Genomic DNA, 15,980 nt, shown 5'->3' with positions numbered 1-15,980 from the left:
ACTATCTTACAAAGTTAGTCCTAGAGTTTACCTACCTTTTCTCGTATGTTTTTTACATATGAAATCACAATAAATCTGTTCAGATCTAGAAAAAATAGTATTTTTATTTAGATCTCAGTAAATTCATATATGAATTTAGGAATAATTGCTCTTTTTATGATGCTGAATCTTTCTGTCCAAGAAAAAGAAATGCATTTCTTGTATCTTTCAGAAGTGTTTCCTGGCTTCCTCATTAAGTGTTAAACATTTCTTAACTGTTATTTGTAAAGATTTCCTGTTGATATTGTAAATGGGATTTTTTTTCTTCTTTGTAACTTCTAATTGATCATTGTTACATAAGTGAAGGCTTTTTTTTTGTATATTAAATTTATACACTTCTAACTTAGTTAATTTACTGAGTAATGTTTACCTTTGATTTGTTGAGTTCTCCTGTTAGAATGTCATATCATCTTCAAAGAGATCTATTTACTTCTTCATTTCCAATTCTTTTTCCTCTGTTTTTTTCTTAATTGATTTCATTGATCAGTGCCCCAAGTACAATGTTTAATAGAGATGGAGATGGGGAGTATGCTTACTTTGCTCCTTACTTTAGTAAGAATGACTGTTGTTTCCCATTAAGTGTGGTACCGACATTAAATAAAAAGTCTCTAAATCTGGCTTCATATCAAATCTCCATTTCCACCTCCGCCTTTATTCCTAAACCTATCTCTACCCCTGTCAGTATTGTCCTCATTGTCTTTCTTCTAAATGGATAGATAATACCCAGAGTAGGATTGTAGAAGCATGTCCTATACAAAGTGTAGAACCTATGCAGGACTAAAATTATTAATAACTAAAACAGTGTAGACAGTAGCAAAATATAGGTTCTGTTTTTGGAATAATCTGAGACTGTCAACACAATCCTCCAAATGTCCTTTCTCTCCTTTATAAATGTGTCTTCTAGTTTGGATTTAGCATACAGACTTTTAAGTAGTGTATATGTAACATTACTTGAACAGAGAATCGTTTCAGCCAAACTAGACCCATTGTGTGCCCATTTAAATAGCTTGTGTGACTTTTTCCAATAAATCATGCCCTACAAATCCATATCTGAATCGACATAAAATAAACAATTATTCTACTGAAAGATCTATTCTTATAAAAGTATTTTATGGGTAAAGACTCTTTATGGTCTGTCTGCTAGAAAGTACCACAATTGTGTTTGTAGGAGGTCAGCTTGTTGGCAAGGAGATTGACTGGGTCATCTTTTTATCCTTTCTCAAAAATCTCCAGTAAAAAAGGAAGAATATGGTACAAGCTGGTTCCTTTTTTTTTTTAAACAGGACAAAGAAGTACCCTGTTGTTAAATGCTTCCATAAGGAATAGATGTTGAATTTTTTCAAAGACGTTTAAGCATCTTTTCAGATAATTATCTCATTTTTCTCCTTAAGTCTCTTAATTTAATATATTAGTAGACTTCTAATGTTGAACTGTAGTCATTATAATTAGTTCGTTGTGTGTTAATGGTGTTTGTGTGAGTGTGAGAGAGAGAGCTCTTACTCAAGTTTAGGTATTAGTGTTATATTAATACTAGCTTCATGGAAGGAATTTGGGAGTTATTTTTCACTTTTCTATCCTCTGGAACAATGTTTAAAATGTATTTTTTAGTTGTTGTTCAGTTGCACAGTCATGTCTGACTCTTTTGCGACTCCATGGACTGCCCCCTGTCCCTCACCATCTCCTGAAGTTTGCCCAAATTCATATCCATTGCATCGGTGATGCCATCCAGCCATCTCATCCTCTGCCACCCTCTTCTTCTGCCCTCAGTCTTTCACATCATCAGGGACTTTTCCAATGAGTTGGCTGTTTGCATCAGGTGACCAAAATACTGGAGCTTCAGCATCATTCCTTCCAGTGAGTACTCAGGTTCCTTAAGATTGACTGGTTTGATCTCCTTGCCTTCTCGGGAGTCTTCTCCAGCACCACGGTTCAAAGGCATCAATTCTTTGGCGCTTTGCCTTCTTTATGGTCCAGCTCTCACAACCATACATGACTGCGAAGACCATAGCCTTGACTATACCTTTGTTGGCAGAGTAATGTCTCTGCTTTTCAACACATTGTCTAGGTTTATCACACCTTTCCTGCCAAGAAGCAGTCATCTTCTGATTCTGTGGCTACAGTCACCATACACCATGATTTTAGAGCCCAAGAAGAGGAAATCTGTTGCTGCTTCCACCTTTTCCCCTTCTATTTGCCATGAAGTAATGGGGCCAGATACCATGGTCTTAGCTTTTTAAATATTTAGTTTTAAACCAGCTTTTCACTCTCCTCCTTCAACTTCATCAAGAGGTTCTTTAGTTCCTCTTCACTTTCTGCCATTAGAGTGGTATTATTTGCATATCTGAGGTTGTTGATGCTTCTCCCACCTATCTTGATTCCAGCTTGTAACTCATCCAGCCCAGCATTTCACATGATGTGCTCTGTGTATAAATTAAATAAAGGGTGCAGCAGACAGCCTTGTTGTACTCCTTTCTCAATCCTGAACCAATCAGTTGTTTCATACAGGGTTCTAACTATTGCTTCTTAACCTGCATACAGGTTTCTCAGGAGACAGGTAAGATGATCTGATATTCCCATCTCTTTAAGAGCTTTCCACAGTTGGTTATGATCCACACAGTTAAAGGCTTTATCATAGGCTATGAAACAGAGGTAGGTGTTTTTCTGGAATTCCCTTGCTTTCTCTATGATCCAATGAATGTTGGGAATTCACTCTGGTTCCTCTACTTTTTCTAAACCCACCTTGGACATCTGGAAATTTCTAGGTTCATGTAATGCTAAAGCCTAGCATGCCATATTTTAAGCCTGACCTTACTAGGATGGGAGATGAGTGCAACTGTCTGATGGTTAGAATATTTTTTAGTACTACCCTTCTTGGGAATCAGGATGAGGATTGACTCTTTCCAGTCCTGTGGCCACTGCTGGGTCTTCCAGATTTGCTGACATATTGAGTGAACACTTTGATAGCTTCTTATTTTTTGAACTAGGTTATATTTCCCTGTGAAATCATCTGGGCCTTGTGCTTGTTTTGTAGGGTAGAAATTTGATAACCTTATTTCTTCTGTGGAAAATGATTTGCTCAAGCTCTCTATCTATATTGGACTCAATTTTAGTAAATTGTACTTTCTTAGATAGTCATGGGTTCTTTTACATTGATATTAATTTTTTGCATAAGCTATATAGTCTATTTTGATTGTTTTATAGCATAGAAATTTCAGATTTTATTACCACTTTTACTTAAGAAGTATTTCACACAATGCTTCCTTTAGTAAACATTGAGGAATTTTCTGATTTTGTTATTAATTTTCTGTTTTCATTGTATTGTCATCAAAGAATCTTTTTTTCTATTTTTATTTTAAGGAACTTACTTAGATTTCTTTATGACTTGATATTTAGTAAATTGCTGTGCATATTTCATTTGTGTTGAAGAAGAAATATTCTCTATTTGGACTTACATAGTATCTATTATAATATGTTGTTGGCAGTGTTGCATAGGTCTTATATATCCTTGCATACTTACTATCTACTTAATTTTATTTTATTATTTTTTTTTATCTACTTGATTTTAGACTGAGAGTTTAGACAGGAGGGTTATGATACTCCTCTTTTTAGTGGTTTCTCTCTGTTTACCCTTTACTTCCTTTTAATTTTTACTTTATGAAAATGATTTCTGTGTACATAGATTTCATGATTATTGTATCTTCTTTGTGAATTGTGGCCTTTAGTTTGTCAAGAAAAAGTTCAGAGGGCTTTGCTTGATGTGAATATTTTATTGAGTAAGGAACAAACTGTTCACAAAGAGGAAGACTTTAGACAGGAAAGTGGTATGAATTTCAGAGCTTGTTATTACAGGATGGCTTACAAAATGAAAATGAACAACTTATTTAACCTCACAGTGATTGCTTTTCAGAATGGTGTTTCCAGACAGCAAAGAATTGGTTAAAAGTGATTTTCTTCTATCACTTTCAGATGATAACTTATGTTTCCTTTGTGATTGTCAGAGGTATTTATAAGAAGTAATCTAAGTTCCACTTTCATTCATTTACAGTAACCTATGTAAGTTTCACATGCATTAATTAGATTAGGTTTTGCATATGTGGCTAAACTAGTTTTGTCTGCCTGGGGGTCTTCAAGCCTAATTTCCACTTTATTTTAACAAGTATTACATATTGTATTTTTTTTTAATTTCCAATGCCTTTTAGTCTGAATTTTAGTCTATTTGATATCAGGAAATAACTCCTCTTTTCTTATTGTTTTCATTTATCTTTCATACCCTTGTTCATCCCTTTATTTTTAAGCATTCTGAATTACTTTATTAAGGGTAGTATCTCTTGCATACAATGTGAAGTTGGGTTTTGCTTTGCAAAAATTCCATGTTTTATTAAATAGATATCTAGGCAGTTGTCATTTTGTCTTAAGGCAATGGGGTGTAGGGAATTGCAGGAATCCTGATAATTGCAAGGTTATCAATTACTTGCAGTAAGAAGGATGCATTATCTTACCACATTGCACTGTTTCTTTCCCTTGATGTATGTTATGTAGCTGGTTTTAATTGAGTCACTTTAAGGGCAGAGTGAATTTTTTGAAGTTTTCATTTTGCAGGAAAATAAGCACCAGAAAAAGGAATGAAAAAAGGATTTGGAACATATTGCTCTTTTATATGAATATAAGGAGCTTAGAATAAGGGTGAATCTCAAAGAACATAAAGGGCTTGAAATTTGGGAGATCAATATCTACTTCTGTACTCTCTATTTACTATCAATAATCTTTGGATAATCACCTTAACTCTCTAAACTTCAGTTTCATTATAGAGAAACTGAGGATAAATTTTGTCCTGCTACCTTCCTTTCAAAAATTGTGTACCATGAAAATGTCCATGTCCCTTATCCATTTTTCTTAAGGTGTCATTTCATTACCAAAGTCAGGTCTGGTTGCGTGCAGCCCCAAAATCAATACCTGAGAGGCAGTTGTTGATAGAGAGAAAAGTTCATATTTAATCAGAATGCCAGCAATCTGGGGAGAAAGGCAGACTCATGCCCCCCAGAAAACAAATCCAAAGATTCTGCTCAGCCACGAAAGTTTTAAAGAGAAAGGGGAAAGTAATCTCAGTTAATCATCAAGACAGAGGATCAGACTGTGAGCCATCTCCCACTGCCTGCAGGTTTGTCGGCTCCTCACGGTCTTTCTCTAGATGCTATCTTGTTCACATAGTTTGTTCATGAGATTACTGAAGGGGAAGCCTGGGAAGAAAACTGATCATCTGTTAATTACTTATTCCTCATTTCTACTTCTTTGATCTAAGGGAAAAGTCAACAAGTTAGGGAAGGTATTCTGTGATCAAAGGATTTGAAAAGTATGTTTGGGCCAGACATGAGTGGAGTGTGAGAGTGTCTGGTTTAAGGTTAGTTATAATATAGCTTTGCTAAGGTGACAGGAGAAAACAGGTTTTCTGCTGAGGGTGATTTCCTTCAAAGAGCAGCCTAAAATTCCCCCCATCAGCTATCATTCCTGTGGAATGGGGGAATTTCTGTGGGATGAGAATGAAGGTATATCTTATGTAGCTGTTAACTGCTTCAAGCTGAGAAAGGACATTGAGGTCTTAGTGAAAGATACCAACATGAGTTTGAGGCATCTCTTTGCTGACAGTTTTAATTGCCCTCTTAAATATACAGGCAGAACAAACTATAATTATTTTGATGCCCACAAAGGTATGGATTATCATGAGTTGCAGTGTTAATCCAATTCTCTTAACACTAATTCTTAGAATTGTGCTAGGCACAGATTCAGTACTGTTCAAGATGGAGCAATTTATGTCATGGTTACCGTCTGGTCATCTTGCAGTTAGCTTTTTCCCTCTGGTGGCAGTTATGTGCGTGCTCAGTCACTTCAGTTGTGTCCAACTCTCTGCTACACACTGGACTGTAGCCCACCAGGCTCCTCTCTCCATGGGAATCTCCAAGCAAGAATACTGGAGTGGGTTGCTTTGCCCTCCTCTATAGGATCTTCCCGACCCAGGGATCAAACCCACAGCTCCTGCATTGCAGGCAGATGCTTTACTGCTGAGCCCCAGGGAAGCCAAGTGGCAGTTCTAGTATCTGTAAAATAACTCAGGAATATGCATCAAACACTGAATCTGTGGTTCTGTTGTCCTAACCATTAACTGCTTGAGCCTGCTCTTTTGTAACTCAGGGAGGCCTGGTAGATTTCAGCTTTTCTACAAACAAGAGGCCAGGGAACATAGAGGCATAGAGGGCCCTTGTCACTAGCTGGGGCAGGGTTGGGGGGAGTGGGTGTGTTGGGAGTTACAGGGTTCCGCTTGGTTCCAATTCCCCAGCAAAGATTTGGTCATGCTAATTATCGATCTCCTATAATGACTTTCCTTGGTCCTTATGTGTTTAAATAATTAAAATATTTTTATGAAATAGTAAATCTAAACACCTTATCCTTGGTAATATTCTGCTCTGCACTTTTTCTGAGCTCTAGTCCTCTGGAGGTAAATACTCAGAATTTTCTGTTTTTAGTTTGGGAAGGGTGGAAGGGGTGGTCATTTACCTTCATTCCTCTAAGTAATATAAACATACTACTATATCTTGGCTTAGCAGTTTGAGATAGTTACTTGCTATTGCTTCTCCACTATGGAAAATGAGGTTTAACTCAAATGGAATAACATCTTTCCTTCCTTTCCAATATTTAATAGTTATAATATTATTTTTATTTTTCCTACCTCTAACTTAAAATAATGTGCTTATATCTCTCCTTATTGCTCCATCACCTTATAAGCACAGGCAAACTTGTTCCTTGCTCCCTCCCATTCACTGTCAGCATTCCTGCTTAATTATATCTTCAACTCTTTCAGCTCTATCTGCCATAAATATTGTTATGGCTGATACAATCCACATTCTCCTCTGTTATCATAAATACTTATTTATGGAAAAGTCTTAAGAAGAGATTGTTTTTAAAGGATGAGCTCAGATGAACAGTATTTATATTATTGCCTTGTTTTTATATTAGTAATATGTTCCAGTTACATTCCCTTTGCTGGGTTCTAATACTTGTGCATCTCAGAGGAGCATGTTCCTAGCATCAAGGTTAAATATTCTTTTCTTTTAAATCTACTTTCTTAGCTTGCTTCATTTTTGGACTATGAGTTTCTTATATTTCTGTTTTTTTGTTGAGAGAAGTAATTTTATTATATCCTAAATATCTTCCAGCAGTTTTTCAGGAGTTACCAACTGTTTGACTCCATTTCATTCTTCTTGGAGATTTTCTTTTAGGAGCTTCACTTTCTCTTCAAAATTGGATCCATTCAAAGCTGCTGTTCAACTAGTCCATACCAGTACAACTGTACCCATTTTAAAATAATGAAATATTTGTGTATCAGAAGCAAAATATTTTAACAGTATCCATAAAAAATGGTAAAATTAATTAGTAACATAAGTTTACATACAAATGCATTAATTCAAGCATTGTCATGAATGTTGTGATAACCACTGTAAATGGGCCTGCCTTCTATCAGAGCAACATCTAAGAAGCTGCCTGTCACTCAGACCCAGGTCGGCAGTATAGCATTCTTTACAACACGCTGTGGTTTAACCTAATTGTTCAATTTTATATTCTAAATAATTTTATACTTTGTGTGTTAATATTGTAATCCTTGCACAAAATTGTTAGCAAATTGTTTTGATATTTGTAAAATCATTAGAAAGGCACTGTATTTTCCCTTTTTTTTTCTTTTTTGCATCCTGGGTCAGTGCCACCATTTCACTTAATCTTCAGATTTTCCTTTTATTTTCCAAGAGTACACCTGAGGTCTTCATTAAAAAAAAATGAATAGATGATAAAATCTGAATCTTTGCTTTTTTGAAAATGTTTATCAAATATTCAAAGAATTGATAGTTGGGCTGAACATAGAATCATAGATAAAATATCTTTTTTTTCACACTCTAAAGGTATCACTTCATCATTTTTTAGCATCCATTGTTGGTGATTCTCTTAGCGGATCCAGATTGTTTACCTACTATATTTTAGGTGCTGATGCTAATCTGATCCTGATGGTTTTGTTGATGACATTGCTCAATGGGCCCTTTCAGCATAAATATCATGACTGAGATATTTTCTTGTATTACTTGTTTGATAAATTCCTCCTCCTTTTTTTTTCTCCCTTCTTTCTTTTAGACTTCCTAACAGTTGAATGATGAAGTGAGGTCCTATCTCTCATGATGTTATATTTCTCAATATTTTCATTGTGTTTCAGTTTTTCCTTCACATGCTGAGAAATAGATGCCCTGTAATTATCCTGTTTTCTGTTAAATATTTCATTTTGGAAATCATTACTTGTAGTTAATCATCCAGTTTCTCATTGTTCCCTTTCCACAGCACTATAGAGATAAGCAGTAGTCCACTTACATGCTACCTGAATTTGAAACCAGACAAGTCAGTAAAATGAGAAGTATCCTAATAAGAGTGTTTTACAACTTCTTTTCTTATGCAGATTATCTACTTTTCCTTTTCATCTAACTCCTTCATTTAATTTGCTTTTTAATTTTTTTTCATTCTTCATCTAAGATCTTTAGTTTCCTTTCATTCACTATAGAATTCTCTTATCCATTTTTTTGTTTATTTCTTTAATGTTTGCACATAGTGGAATATCATGAAATCCAGAGTAGTGGCTATCTTAAAATGATTATGTATTCTGTATTTTATTTGTTTAGAATAACTTGACACAGCCTCTTCCTTTTTATTCTTCCTCCTTTCAGTTTGAGTGTGAGTGAATCTTTGTGTGGAGTTTTAGGCTTCCAGTGTCTCAGTATTGTTTTGCAAAACACTTAGTAAATTTTCTGTAAAAGATGACTTAAGGACAGTTATAATGTACATAATTTAGGTAACCTAAGGAAGCTTGGAAGCATTAAAAATGAGTACTGTTTCGGACTTCCCTGGAATCCAGTGGTTAAGACTCTGTGCTCCCAATGCAGGGGGCACAGGTTTGATTCCCTCTGGAGGAACCAAGATTCCACATGCCACACAATGCCGAAAAAGAAAAATGAGTACTACTGATTTTAGATTAATTGTGAATCAGGAAGGGCATTTTCTATTGAAATAACATTTAATTTTAGAAGTTTGAGACATTTTTAACTCATTATCATGGCTTTGGAAAATCTGAATAAAAATGTAGGAAGTGACTTTAATAAATTGAATTTAATTATACATATAACTTTTTTATTTTTCTGGAAAAGTCATAATTATCTATAGAATATTATCCTCAATTAAGAATAGTGTTTTTTTCCCATTTCTGTCTACATTAATTTACATCACTGTTTTGCAATAAAGTAAGATCAGAGAACCACTTGAGAATAATCTTTTCTAACATATGTTAGTTGAAAATTGCTTCAATTAAGTCCAAATTACATACCTAAACACAAAATGACAGGTATCATAGCAGGGCTAACTGAAGGCCAAATGCAGTCCACATATCATAATTACTAAATGTTAGCATTCAAATGTCTCCTTCCTTTCTTAACCTCTAAAAGTCGTTGCTCCTTTGTTGGTCCTTCTGCAAGAGATGAAATAAATGCTCCTAAAAAACTATTAGATAAGAAACCAACCTTTTGACTCCTCTGCTTCACAGAGTGTTAACAGGAAAATTCACAAGAAAGCAGTACTATTAATCGTTGCCTCAAATGCCTCAGGACCCCACCAGAGCCTGCCAAAGGTCATCGTAAAGAACATACATCACAGTGCCATCTGATATCTCTTTATAGCCTGTTAAATAGAAGTGGTTACCTATTTCAGTTGAGCCACAAATTCAATTCCCTGCAGTAATTTGGGATAAATTTCTTTAGTGCTCCTTTGTATTTTCCCCAGTTAGTTTGTCATTTAAGACAGAGCAAAGAGGAATAGTTTGTGTAGCTGAATGCCTGGACAAATTTAAAATGAGGCAATGTATATGATTATTCCTCCTCCAATTGTGTTATCATCTGTCCCACAAAAGATGGTAATTCTTTGCTACTTGGAACCATGAATTCTGCCACCAGATGAAAACTGCACTAACCGTCTAATGGACCCATCACCCAAACCTCAAAAGAGATGGAAACACCTTTCACCCCCAAGGTCCTTGAAATGTAATAGAAATACTGGCAGAAGGCATAGGTTTCTTTGTATTGTTTCAAGAAGAAAGATCTCTTTCTTCAGGACAAAGATGAGGGGAGTTTGTAGCACTGTGATCTCTTACATAGCAAGTGAAAAACTTATTTTCTAGGGTGCAGAGAAAAGGGAGTAAGAGAAAACCTGGCAAGAACCAGTGTCTGTATTTCGTAACTCAAAGAACAAGATGCAGTATCCTTCATTAGAAGATAAAGTAAATGATTAAACTGCTGCTGCTCCTTTCTCTTCTCTTCATCTGGGTTGAAGTTAATTATGGTTATAGTTCAGATCTGTGATGCAGTGAACTTAGAATTCTCTTATCTACAGAGTCAGGCATTCAGGTCTATGCTCTAGTGAGAAGTGCTTATCATGTTATGTATTTCTCTTTAAAATTATCTGTGCATGTGTGCCAAGTCATTTCAGTCATGTCCAACTCTTTGCAACCCCATGGACTGTAGCCCACCAAGGTCCTCTGTCAATGGGATTCTCCAGGCTGAATACTGGAGGGCATTGCCAGGCCCTCCTCTGGGGATCTTTCTGAACCAGGTATTGAACCCACATCTCTTAATGTCTCCTGGGTTCTTTAAATCATCTGTATTCATTTCAAATTTAGAGATTTTCCCCTGCAAGATTTTGCTGGTCATAATTCTCAGGTAAAACTCCAGTCAGTGGCTATTTGAGCATCAGATAATCATATGAAAACCTGGGCACAGGGATTTTCAAACCAATGATCTGGATGCATTATCACTACAGACACACTGACCACATTGAATGTTTCTACCTCATCCACATTGATGAGTTTAGATGCCATAGGCCTGACCTGGTAAGCATCCAGTTCATACCAAACATCCAGTATGAGTGTACCCTTCATTCCCCTTACTGTCTCAGCTGGATCCAACACACTGATGTTGGAGAAGTTGTTGAGTCTGAGATTGCTCAAAATCTTCAGGAGGCCAACTTCTCTCTCTTTGTATTTGTAAAGAAAAAAAAAAAATGTGGTTCTCAATTATTCTAGGCTCTGAATGCCAAAGCCTCCAGGAATCATATGAAAACAGTGCCTGGTTTTCTTCCTTTTTTCTTTTCCTTTTTATAAAGGTTGCTGCTTTCAGGACTCTTGACAAGTAGTGTTTGGCTTGAGACATGAGTACAATTCAGAATATTTATTTGTTCAGTCTTTCAGAAATCAATCTTGGAAGCTCTGCAAAGATGACTCCTATTTTAAACTTAATGATACTTAAATATAAGAATTGGGTATTTTGATAGAGACTCCTCTGTAAATTGTTTTTAATAATGGAAAAGTATTTGAGCCTATGTCAAAATTTTAATCATTAGACTCAAATGTGATGTCTTAGAGGACTTATATTGCCGATTGTGTTTTTAGTGAAATATATTCATTCACTTATTTGATTAATACTTATAAAGCAGTGAAATAAACACTTTTTGTTTGTGTGCTATGCTAAGTTGCTTCGGTCATGTCTGACTCTCTGTGGCCCAATGGACCTGCCAGCCTCCTCTGCCCGTGGAACTTTACAGGCAAGACGACTGGAATGGGTTGCCATTTCCTTCTCCAGGGGAAACTTCCTGACCCAGGGATTCAACCCGTGTCTGTTGTGTTTCCTGCATTGGCAACCTAGTGGTTTCTTTACCTCTAGCGCCACCTGGGAAACCCCCGTAAAGATCTCTAATATGGGTATAATTTATATTTCGTACAGGTAGCTCAGAGGAACCAATTCGAGTAACAATTCCTTTCTGTTTGCTGTAGCATCCTTTCATTTCTTTGTTATAGAAGGAATTATAGGATACCTGGCAGACCTTCATCAACCTCACCCATGGAATACTGACTGCTCTGCTAGTAGCATGATTGGTATTACGTTTAACATGTTTGATAAACTCTAGCTGTGACTATTGAGGTTTTATGTTCCTGTAAAATGGAATGTCTTTATAAACAGAAAGATGATTTGTTCTGTCTGAGAAGGAACAGACAAATGTTTTCACAGGCCTTCTTTTTCTTTCTTCTTTTTCTGAGTGGGAATGAGGAAAGAAACTGCCTAGGTGGGTGCTGTTCAGATTACACTGTCACCGATACTCTGCATACTGTCAGACTCAGGTGTGGGCACGCGTGTATTCTTGGAAAGTAAGAGCCGGTATCACCTACAGAGTACTGCTTTTCACAAAATACAGGGATAAAATGACTTATCGCCTTAACTCATTTCCTAAGCAAGAGCATAAACACATGGCATAAGTACTAATTCAGAATTGACCTTCACAAAAACTCTCTATGAACTAATGCTTCACGCAGATGTTCTAAATTTAAAGATTGGGTGGTTTATAATAACACAATAATACTAGACTCTGGTTAAACATTAGAAAAAGTCACTCATCAAGTCTATTATTCTTTCCCATCCTAAGAACAAATAATTTAGATCATGTTCTTGTTCCAGCTTCTCTACAATAGGATCTCTAGGGTATCTAGTTTTACTTCCACACATAGCAAGAGCTCTCTCACAAGGCACATCAGAAAGTATTTTCTATGAAATTTTGTGATAAACACTGTAATAGAAATTCTGTTACTGTAATAAGGATAATAGACATCTTCTAGTTGACAAGTCAGATGTATTAGTGGGAAAATGAATTGTGATTTGGAGTACACTGAGTTAAATCAGCTGTAGATTTGACTTCTGTTTGCTATGTCACTGCATATTATTTTCAAACAGTGTAAATTACTAAGAACAACTAAAAATTTTCAAGGATTTAATATCATACAGTGACAAGAAAAGTAAGGAACATGTTTAATGGCTCATTCATTTGTGCTGAATTCAAATTGAATTCTGTAAGAATCTACAGATTCATTGGACAATTGGTTTTAATCTTTGCAACCATAGTGAATAAAATAAATCAATGATGGGGCACTGAGGATGCTGTCACAAGTGTTATTCTGGCCTATAGGAAAGCAGCTGCTCATGAAAAACATTTCTCTGCAGGCAAAATGAAACTCATAACTGACAGCAAAAAGGTAGAAAGAAAGACAGTGTTTTGGAAGCCTTTTGCTCAGAACTCTAAATTAGAAAATCTTTCCTTCCACACTTTAACCCCATGGAACATATTGAACCTCTATTTTTGTATCTGAAGTTCACTAATGGAAAGGTGCTGAAAAAAAAGATGGAAATTTAGACTGCAAGTTTTAGGACAGAATATACACATACATGCAGAGGTAAACAAATGCAAAGCATTTGAGGGCAATTGTGAGAGATTCTGGCTATCAAGCGGGACCCACTTTAAGGTCAGGCCCTTCCAAGGAACAAACTCATCTCTTGACCCCAAAGTTCTGACTTCTTTCTTCTGATCCCATCAACTTTTAAAATTTGATTAAAACTGGCATGCCATCTCTCCTTTCTATGATCAGACTCCTGGATTTTAATTTGCCATCCTGTTCTCTTTGCTCCCCTTTCTTTGTTTTCTCTTGAAGGTCTTACCTGTCCTTGACCTGATGCAAACTCATCTGCTCAGATTCTTCCTTAACAAGAAACCTGAGCCTCTGACCAGGTTTCTCTACACAGCTACATGTGTGGTTATAGCCACGGGGGGCTTCCTGTTCTCTGGTGTCTCCACCTCTCTTGAATGAATTCTTCAGGCTTAGTTTGGTGTTAACTCTAACTACACAAGGGTATATCTTGAAATGAGAAGCAACTAATACAAAAATAAAGGCTTGTGGGAAAGATGTGTAAATTCACTTAGAAATGTTAAGCAAATATCAGTTTATTATTCTAAGCTGAAATGCAAATATATCCCATCTTGATTTCACCTTAACTACTTGCTGAAACTTAGTGAAATTATTGGCATGTTAATGGATTTTCTGGCAGGTATTTCCCTTCTTCCATGAAACAACCTAGGCTATTAAAGCTTTCAATAAATGATTGTGAGTCACTTACACAGATTTAAATATGAATAATTAAGGCTTTTCTTATACTACATGAATTGCATGGAGATATAAATATAGTTGGCAGTTTAAATATTCCCTGAGTGGTTCCTTTATGAATTAAGACAGTGATAACAGTTTCACTTTGAAATGGAGAGGAACAAACCTCACATTCAGCCATTGTCTTTCAGTCGTTTTGAGTTTATAGATTTGTATGTTTAGTATTTTGTAAGAATAAAAACAAAGTATGAGAAAAGAGCTTAACAGGGAGGAAAAGAAATATTTGCTACTAGTAAGTTAGTTCTTTTCTGTAACAAACGTATACATATATTTTTAAAAATATATGTATTTGTTGTTCTGCACTGGGTCTTAGTCCCAGCATGCAGGATCTTTGATCTTCATTACAGCATGCAGGATCTTTAGTTGTGGTATCTAGTTCCCTGACCACGGATTGAACCTGGGCCCCCTGCATTGGGAGCATGGAGTCTTAGCCATTGAACTTCACCAGGGAAGTCCCTATGTATATATTTTAACAAGCTTTCTCAATTTAAACTCACCATATAAAACTTGGAAGATATCATAGAAACTGATTATTTCTGGAATATATCCCAGGATATTACTTACTAAAATTTTCCTAGGAAAATCCATTTTGACTTAAGCCTAAACTCTGGATCAGATATGTCTAAAAGCTATGAATATATGGATTCTTTGCCAGAGTAGGACTGTCTAGAGGTTGTTCATACATAAAATGTCCCATCCTTCACACATAAACCTGAACTGAAACTAAACCTACAGGGTATTCATGACAACTCATGCAGTCACGATTATGCAAAAAAAAAAGCGCACCCTTGCATGCTAAAAATGGAAAACACTGTCTCTACCCAAGTCCCTGCTCACTTATAAGACAGGCAGCCTTTAGCAGTAAAAAGCTTTTCTTAAAGGAACTCAATATGTTTATTAAGCATCTGCACTTGGTGTCCCTTAGGGAAAGTTTACCTTCCTACTCCTCCCTCTTCCTTCAGATTCTTAACTCTTCTTGATTACTTTCCCTCATTTTTCTGGGAATGTGCTGATTTTTTTCTGCCTGTACATTTTTCTCAAACCATATGGAGTGTTTCATCATTAAAAGACCTGCTTATATTTTTCCTCTACCATGAAGCTCTGACAGGTCAACCTAGAGCTCGTTCGCCCAGCTGCATGGATGGGATCCTGTGGTCTACACAAATCATTTATTGGCCCTTTATCATTAATGCCTAAGTATCATTAGATGTTTTGGCATTAGATTTTTCCCTCCATTCAGATGGCAAACTCCCTAAAGTGGGCAAGGATCCTGATTTTTAAAATCACCACCACCTTCTGTTATAGTGCCTTATTTGTTGTGTATACAGAATAGACTCTAGTTTTTTGATTGATTGCAAGAAAGGATTAAAAATACCCTGACCATGTTGAGTCTAGCTTGAACTCTGCTTAGACTAAAGTGTTAGGTATTTATTCAAACCCTGTGTGTACAGTGTTACTCCCAGAGTGCCCTGTAGACCCCTGCCAGCATGAACTGTTTGCTAGCTGTCCCCACCCAGATAAGGAGCTGCATCAGAATGTACATAGACCATGTCACTAAGTACACACTAGTGTTCAGCTGACTTTTTTCTTTTAAGCAGGACTTTCTCAGTGAAGAAAGCAATGACACATTGAGATAGGAATTCTGTTTTTATAGTGAGGATAACAGGCGCCCTCTAGTTGACAATTCTGATATATTAATGGGACGGTGAATTGTGATTGATTTGATTTACATTCCAGAACAGACTTAGCTCATGTTGAACCCATAATAAATGGTTCACAACTGCCGCTTGAGCAGCACTGGTCTTACCTGATGAGTGCATTAGAGTGT

The sequence above is a fragment of the Odocoileus virginianus genome, chromosome 3, assembly GCF_023699985.2.
Source record: "Odocoileus virginianus isolate 20LAN1187 ecotype Illinois chromosome 3, Ovbor_1.2, whole genome shotgun sequence".
NCBI lineage: Eukaryota > Metazoa > Chordata > Mammalia > Artiodactyla > Cervidae > Odocoileus > Odocoileus virginianus.
The sequence above is the reverse complement of the archived record's forward strand: the minus strand, read 5'-3'. Positions refer to the sequence as shown.